This window comes from Papaver somniferum, chromosome 3 (genome assembly GCF_003573695.1).
Source record: "Papaver somniferum cultivar HN1 chromosome 3, ASM357369v1, whole genome shotgun sequence".
Lineage (NCBI taxonomy): Eukaryota > Viridiplantae > Streptophyta > Magnoliopsida > Ranunculales > Papaveraceae > Papaver > Papaver somniferum.
In genome coordinates this window covers 211,513,404-211,522,255 of record NC_039360.1, presented here as the reverse complement: position 1 = coordinate 211,522,255, position 8,852 = coordinate 211,513,404, and positions in this window count along the sequence as shown.

Genomic DNA, 8,852 nt, shown 5'->3' with positions numbered 1-8,852 from the left:
AAATATCATGTGAGGAGCGGCCTTGTCGATATTATACGGAACTACAGTAAGGTATTCATTAAAGAAGGACGGAACATATCCTGGCGTGCTTCTTCGCATAAATATGATCTCTCCAAGACTCATTTTCTCTCCAGTGTGCAATACCATATCGGGAACAACGACAAAGGTTTTTGGCTAGACCACAGAAGAATGAACCGTTGCCCACGGGAGAAAATCTATGGCGTGCACATTATCGAAAAAATTGATGAGCTCCAACCCGGGCTTCAGACGCCTCTTTTGCCAATGAAGTATTCTGGAACCTCCATATAAACTGGAAAATGAAACCGCAGGGACATGAGCATAACCTTTGAAGTGTTCCCATAATAATTCCTGGAGAAAAGCGATGTGAATATGTGACTCCACCTTCATATATCCGTTGGAAGCATACATGTCCTCTGCCAGAGAATCCAGATGAGAGTACAAAGACCCAAGGAACAAGCTACCTAGAGGAAGGACTACGCCTTGCGCCAGCTTAATAGCGAACATGATGAGTTTCTCTCTTATGGTCTTCTTACCAGAGCCATCATCAAAAACGTCCCTAGACATCCACAGGGATAAAAACGCGGCAACACCGAGTACATCATCCAACACATGGCCCGCTTTCGGTCGCGTATGAAACCATTCAGACACCCACCAAGTATAAAAACATTTTTCATCACATTCCTTATGATTATATCCCTCCGCCTTCTTAAACAGAGCCTCGAACATCACCTCCTCTTCAGCGGACTACACAAAGTGAAGATTTCCCGCAACTGGAAGGCTCAACAAAGTGGCTACGCTTTCTAAAGAGATGGTCATCTCCCCCCATCTTCATATGGCCATGTGCATGAAAGGACACAATCGAGAAATGAAAGTGATTGAACCCGCAACATCTTTCCTAATACGAAGTGTTGCAGGCGCCATGATAGCTTCAATAACTTGCGTTTTAGTCAATTTATTCTTGATGCGTTTATTACTCAGCATATGCCTCATCCATCCTTCATAAGAGCCGCAGCGGAGTGTGACGAACTTTGAACTCAATATGAGAAGCTGGATACTCTTTGTTTTGGAGACAGAACCTCATCACATGCGCTGGAGAAACTGACGGAGTAGCCTCTTGATTCTCTAAACCTGTGAGGAGGGTTATCTTATGACCACGATGAGTCCTAACGTTCGGATAAGGCACGACGAAGAGCTCATCATCTATATTCGGCATATCTTTGGCATTTCTAGCACTTCCTGGCTTGGCGATAGAAGTATTTTCAGGTGACATGTTAACGAGAATTCCTTACATTTGCTTTCAAATAACTACAATTAATCACAATGGAAAAGAGTCACTACTTCACGCCAAAAAGAAGAATCATACACACAACTTCTTATTGAATTCGATGCAACTAATGGTCAAAACCCAGATATCGAATCATGTGGATAAAAAACTAATAGAGGAGCCGTATTCATTGCCGTCCATTTTCGGCCGCGGAATATACGCACACAGCCGGTTTACCCCAGCAGCAAGGTCTTTGGCCGCGAGATACACGCTTACAGACGGAATGCACTTACAACTAATGCGAATGGGGACTTACTCCCCTCGAACAAAAGAATTTTTTTCCACCATGGGTATTACACCCACGGTTGAAAGCTAAAGCTAGGTTTTAGCACCAAAAAAAAAGGGGAGCAAACAAGCGGCGATCGCCTGTGGATTCGCTGTTCATCTTAGTGATGCTGATTACTTTGTTATCTATGGTATTGTTAATATTGCCTACAAAGAGTGATTAGTCATATTGTGATGATTTCTCGGGTATATGGAAGCTATACCTACGACTAGGGTTCACACCAACACGCAAAAAAAATGTCGAGATAAGGAGGAGACGTTGGAGTACATACCTGAATAACGCCTGCCTCCTCGTATCGCTGTTGTTCCTTCTGCTGGTCGTCTCGATTGACACGCCCTTGCTGCTAATGCGAATACATAGAAGTGAAGCCAACGAAAGATAGGAGAAAAAGGAAGAGGAAGAGTAACGAGCCGCGACACTTACCACAAATACTTCGCTGACGTACTATGATCATGTTGTTGTGATCACCTCTACTACTAACGATGATTATCCTCGCTTCAACTGTGTCAACAAAAGGAGATTCATTCAGGATTGAACAAAATTCAAAAACTATGAAAGAAACGCAAGAAGTTGTAGTTCATGCTCGCAAAGGGTAAAGGAAGGGAATAGAACGAAGAAGCTCTTACCTTGCTGTCGATGGACGACTGGAATGAGATTGCTAACAACAGCAATAGACGAACACCAGCTGTTACGGACGAAGCAAAAACGAGCGAATAAAGAAGGAGGGGAAGGGGTCGACGCCCTTTTATACCCAAACACTTTGCAGAGTCCTAACAAAGGAAGGATTCCCTATTTGGTTAGAACACGGAGAAAGGCAGTCGGGCCCACTGACACGCTATGGTCGCGCCGATGCCGTCCGCCGTACGGACCTGGTGTTGGTGATCGATCAAACTCCTCCTGGTAAACCTTATCTTTTTCGTTTTTTTTTTGCGTTTAGTATATCACCATCTATTGCTTACCCCGCAATAGCGTCACCATTATGTGCTAAGCAGGGGACTTAATGTTGATGGTGGTTTTTAGTTCAGGGTCAAAATTGTCAAACCCTGTATTTAATGCGTTGTTATCTTGCAAAGGAACGAAATCCATCTGAAGGTGATGAGTGCATAAACCTCTTCGCTCACGGATGTATTGAGCAATTCAATATATTCGGATAGATAAATAAATATATATGTAATTCACTCAGAATGGTGCATATCCCAAATATTTTGTGAATTCTATTTTACACCGGCATAACACATTGCACGCCTAGTATTTTCCTATGCTATGTTCTCAGACGAACTCTTAATATTGGCATGACATGACGATTAAATGTTCACTCTCAACAGAGTAGCGTGAATCTTCCGAAGCGTCAGTATTAAGATCTGCATAAAAATACTCACACAGGCTGCATCATCCTCTAATCAAGAGATTTTTGTATCGACGCACATTTAAAAAGATAGCTCGGTCAAACATGTTTAAATTCCTTAATGAAGATATAGACTGTCAATATCAGTCTCAAAAGTGATCACGGCCACATGATTTGGTTGTACGACTCAGCGAACCTATACCGCTTTTTGCGTAACTAGGCAATCACCGTAGTGACCACCGACGGGCCCACTAGTTCCCTAGCCGATCGAATCCTACCTAGTACATCCGCGACGCTTTTAATGATTGATCCAAACATGGGTGATCGCGTTTTTTAAAGAAAGAGCTCAAACAAGCTAGACCGGCCAAAACGGTCTCAGAAACATCACGACCGTCCAACTTCGCCGGCCTAGTTGGACGACTTAGATTTTCCTACAAACGATTAAAGGAGTATTGGCGTGTTCAGTGGCGTCCCCACTCCGCCCTTGGTCGATCGACCTTCCCACAACAGATCCAGAGAATGCCAAAATGTTTATCCAAACTAGAGCAAACGCGCTATTCTAAAGACCCTAATTGGGTCGCGTCAGTATACAACTGTCGCAAATCAGTCGTGTCCGTTTAACTTAGCCAGCCTAGTTGGACGGCTTAGATCACGTTTCAGATAATCAAGAAGGTGGACATGAGTTCACCGCAGGTCCAACTTCATTACCATTTGATCGACTTTCCTTTGAGAAGTTAATAACACATCGAATCGCTCGATTGAACTAGAGTAGTCGCGGTTGTTCTAAAGCCTAATTCATGTTTGCGGCAGTATGCTACTATCGCAAAGCGATCGTGACCACTCATCTTCGCCAGCCGAATCAAGTGGCTTAGATCCGATCTTAGATGACCCAGGAGATGTCAACGCACTCACTAGCGGATCATCTTCACACATGGCCAATCGGCCTGTTCGAATCAATGCCCAGTGCTTTGATTCGAATAGCCAAAATAGGGAGGGCCACACGGCCCTTAAACCCTAAATTACATCAACGGAAATATACAAATGCCGCAAATCAATCACGACCGTCCAACTTCGCCAGCCTGGTCGGACGGTTTAGATTTATTTTCAGACAACTAACAAAGCAGCATTGTGATCGCAGGCCACTCTTCCTTCATAGGGAGTGATCGACCAAGTAATAGCACGCCCATATGGTCCTCAAACGATCACCCAAAGATGGCCGGTCTTGCTACTTTTAAGACGCTCAATCCGTGAATGATTCGATTGAGCTCAAAAACAGCGATGCTTCTAACACATCGATTATTTTCAGCTTCTTATTCGAAAGCGATGCTTTACATACATCGATTATAAGCAATGCTTTATAAATATTGGTTTCACAAATAATTTATTATTTTACCAAAAGCACCGTGTGCTTCTTTCAGCAACGAGTCCCACGACTCGACCCACTTACTCGAGACATCAAACATGTCACAAACTGGGGGATGCTCACCGGGGTATTGGTCTGGCGGTTTACAGTATACGGTGTACAAAGCGCCCATTATGAGAAAGTGTCAGGAAAGAATGGACGGTTAACAACGATGAGATAGTGGGTGAACGTGTGATTAATCTTCCCTCATAAAGAAAACACGATGATCATGATAGACACATTTTTGTGTCTAATTTGTCTCGATTCTACATATTGATAGTGCTCATTTTTGTACTTATTATGGTGTTTTATGTGTGTGTAGGTATTTTTGGCCAACAAACATTTTTGGAAAAATCGTCTCGAAAAGTTGCGCGGGGCACCCCCGAAGGACACTTGCTATTCGGACCCCTCAAATGGATAAGGGGTGACCAATTACTAAGGGGCATCCATTTCCAGGCAGCTGCTAAAGGGATACCAGCACATGATAGGGGAAGGTCATCTTCTTCGTTTAAATTCAGAAAAAGGCGGGAAGAAATAACCAGCGAAGAACCAAACTTTCGATTGGATTTCGAAGATGTTTTAGTGAGATTCAATCACTGAAATTTGCTGGGCTGGACGTGATTCAACTAAAAAGGCCTGGTATGTGCGCTGGAATCAATCGAATTGGGATGGATAAGCCGGAAAAAGGAAACATAGTTTGAGTTTTGCACGGAAACTTTGTGGAATTATTTTAGGAATTCCAGGGAGACTAAACGCGTGATATTGTTTCCTAAGGTAGTATTCTATCTAAGGAAGAGTTTAGGATGGTTTGGAAGTCTCAGAAACGATTAAGGAAGTCGGCAGAAGAGATTATTGTCGTGGCTTGCACGAAAAGAAAAAGAGAGAATTAATCGTTATTTTTAGGTTTCTGAGTAGTATAAAAGGTGTGTTTAAGTTGCAGAGGAGTTTGTAACACTACAGAGGCGAATTGATCAAGTTGCAGGAAACCCGTATTTCTGATGCTGCTGCTGAATAACATCCGTTGCAAATAAGAACAACGTCTCAAATTTGTAACTCTGCTACAGTAACTTCTTTGTAACAGTCAGTCATTCGTTTTGCGACTCCAATACACCGTTGCAAACATTCAGAGTTATATTTTTTCATTTTTTAATCAACTTTTGAACCATAAACAAATATTTTGAGCAAGTGATTAATATGAGGAGCTAAACCCCATTGCTGAGGCGACGGAGGAAGCCATTTTTCCAATTATTATGTGGTAAATTCTATTTAATTTAATTTTCGTAATTCTTTTATGATTATTTGCACTGAACTGAAATCGAATATATGATTCTGATTAAGTGGTTGTGTTCTCAATTGATGGGTCATGCTTAGGTTAAATCTTTTGATGCATGCTTTCGATTTACAACTATTGTTTTGAGAATCTACTTGTCTAGGCGAAAATATTAGAATCATTTTAAACGTAAAGAGTTGCATAAATATTGACTAGATTAAATCACATAAAAATTGGATATTGGTGGAATCCAAAGTCTCAGTGCTTTTTATAAACTTGAATACAATTTCTTTTTAAGTTTTTTATTTTAATTTGAGTCTAAAATCGAGTCTACATAATCCGAGTTGAACGAACTTTACTACCACTTAAAAACTATATCAATTTTTGGCGCCGCCGACGCAGATTTGTATTAGGTTTTAGATTTATTTTATTTCTTTTAGAATTTTTGTTCTCTTTTACGCCTTTGGTATTTTTTGATTCTTTTCAGATTTCGAGCGAAGCTACAAGGAAAGAAAAAGTGATATAAAAGGAAAGCATCGCCAAAGAAGGAAAGAAAAGAGGAATCCGAAAGGAGTGAAGAAGAAGATTTTGTATATAGTTATTTTGGTTTATTTTTAGAAACTGTAAATAGGGTTTTATTTTTTGTAATTTTTATTTTTATTTTTGGACACTTTTTGGACTTTATTTTTGGACTGGTACATTATTATTTTTAAACCCTACGGAAGGGTTGGTTTAAATAAAAATTGTGTGCAGAGAAGGACGGTGATTATGATATCGCCTTGGCCCCTCGGGTTCGTACATGACATAGGAGTCGTGGCCCGAGTCGAATTCATCGGTTCTTCGCCCGTCTGGTACGGGAGGTAAGTTTTTCGAAACACCCGCGAAACCCCTGTCAGCGGGTTTACTGTATTCCTTCGTTTGCATATATGCCGAGGACTTGAAAACGGCTGCTTTAGTTTCCTAGTAAAGGGAAAGGACTGGCCATACAAGATAAGGGTTCGGATTTCATCACCGTTCTCTTCTTGCCCGCCTTAGGAAAAGGAAACCAAACGCGAACCTAAGCCTAAAATTTTGACTAGAACGAGACCGATAGGGTAACGAGCTTAATAGGAAAGTCATTCGAAAAATATTGGTTACTCTTTTGATCATACTTCGAAGTTCATGATGGTTTCTATGAGTTGAATGCGTGAATGCGCCGCCTTGTAACCGGTGAGGCCTTGGGTATCAAAGATCCAATGAGCTTCCCTCACCTCGATTCAACTTACTTTGACTCGGATTGATTCCAGAGGGGTTTGCTCAGATTGTAACGATTTCCTTTTCGAAAGAATAGAAGCTGGTCTAGAAAAAATCTAAGTGGAACCATCATGCTTTTTGTTTGCTAGAAAATTAGGTTTGATTTGGTTGAGTCAGCCTTGTTTTGTGATTGCATAGAATCCCAAATATCCTGATAGTGCCAGCAATGGCAACTTTGAAAGCTTTGTTGAACCCAACTAGGATTACTCGTCCTTCTTGTATCAGGTTAGCCGAAACTGAAGAAAATTATGAACTTAGGCCTGGGACCCTACAGATACTCCCAATATTTTTAGGGAAAGAAAATGAAAACCCATACTTCCATATTAGGGATTTTGGGGAAATTTGTAGTACCCTAAAAATTAGAGACCTTGATGATGATGCTTTGAAACTTAGGTTATTTCCTTTTTCCCTAAAAGATAAAGCCAAATCGTGGCTATATAGTTTGGCTTCCGGTTCAATAGAAACATATGAACAACTTACATCTGCCTTTTTGAACAATTTTTTCCCTAGGCACAAAACATCGTCTATTAGGACGCAAATCTGCACATTTTCTCAACAGGGGGGAGAATCGTTATATAGGTATTTGGAAAGGTTCAATGAATTATTAGACCAATGTCCTCATCATGGCTTAGAAAAGGTTAGGCTAGTTCAAATCCTTTATGAGGGTTTAGATTATTCGACAACAACCATGGTTGAGTCTCTATGCACTGGTGGTTTTGAAAACCAAACTGTTGATGCGGCGATGGAATTTTTGAATGAAATCTCCGAAAAGACCCAGCAATGGGAATATTGTAGGGAACCCAAGAGAACAATTCTTCTAGGTAGAGGAAACATTAATAGGGTAGAAGGAGGATATGAATCAGATGCCAAAATTGTTGCTATAGAAAAAAGGTTAGAAGCTTTAGAATTGGGTCACACTAGTGGTAGAGTAGAGCCTTTTTGGGAATGCCAGAATAATAAAGAGCAAGCCAATGCTCTCTGTAATAACACTAGGTTTGATAACCGTCAGAAGTTTGACCCATATTCAGAAACCTATAATCCTGGTTGGAGAAACCATCCGAACCTTTCATGGTCTAAGGACCAAGGTTTGTTTAGTAATTCTAATGTTCCCCCAGGTTCTGGCTATACTAAGAATACTTCAGGATCAACTCAGTTTCAGAATCAGTCTGATAAGAAAATCTTAAGTCTATAGGAAACTCTCACCTCGTTTATCCAAAATACTGAAAATATGCGTCAATTGCTTTCACAAAGCATAGAAGCTAGTAGTAGGATATGACAAGAACATAGTCAGGCCATTTCTGAATTGAAAGACCAGGTTAGTCTGATCAATGAGTCTCTAAGAGAAAAAGGTAAGTTCCCTAGTCAACCGATACCCAACCCTAGAGGAGTTAATGGAGTAGGTGCAAAACCATTTAATCAAGTGAATTCTGTCACAACCCTTAGGAGTGCTAAAACGGTATACAATAAGGTAGCCATGCCTAATAGTGGACATACTGTAGATCCACCTTCTAGTTACCAAGATGAGCCCCACAAGGAGCCACTAACTGAAGAAACCGATAAAATTTATAGTGATGCCAATGTGGTTCCGGACAGGTCTCATTTTGTACCCAAAGTCCCATATCCACATTTGTTAGCTCCAACAAAGAGAGAGTTGACTTTCAACGAAATACTAGAGATATTTAAGCAGGTAAAAATTAACATCCCTTTATTAGAAGCAATTAGGCAAATGCCTGCTTATGCCAAGTTCCTTAAGGACCTTTGTACACGAAAGCGTAAGCTTGATGTCCATAAGAAAGCCTTTTTAGCTGGTCAGGTAAGTTCAATCCTTCTGAACCAAACAACCCCTAAGTATAAAGACCCTGTATGCCCCACCATATCTTGTGTGATCGGTAATTATTCAGTAGATAAGGC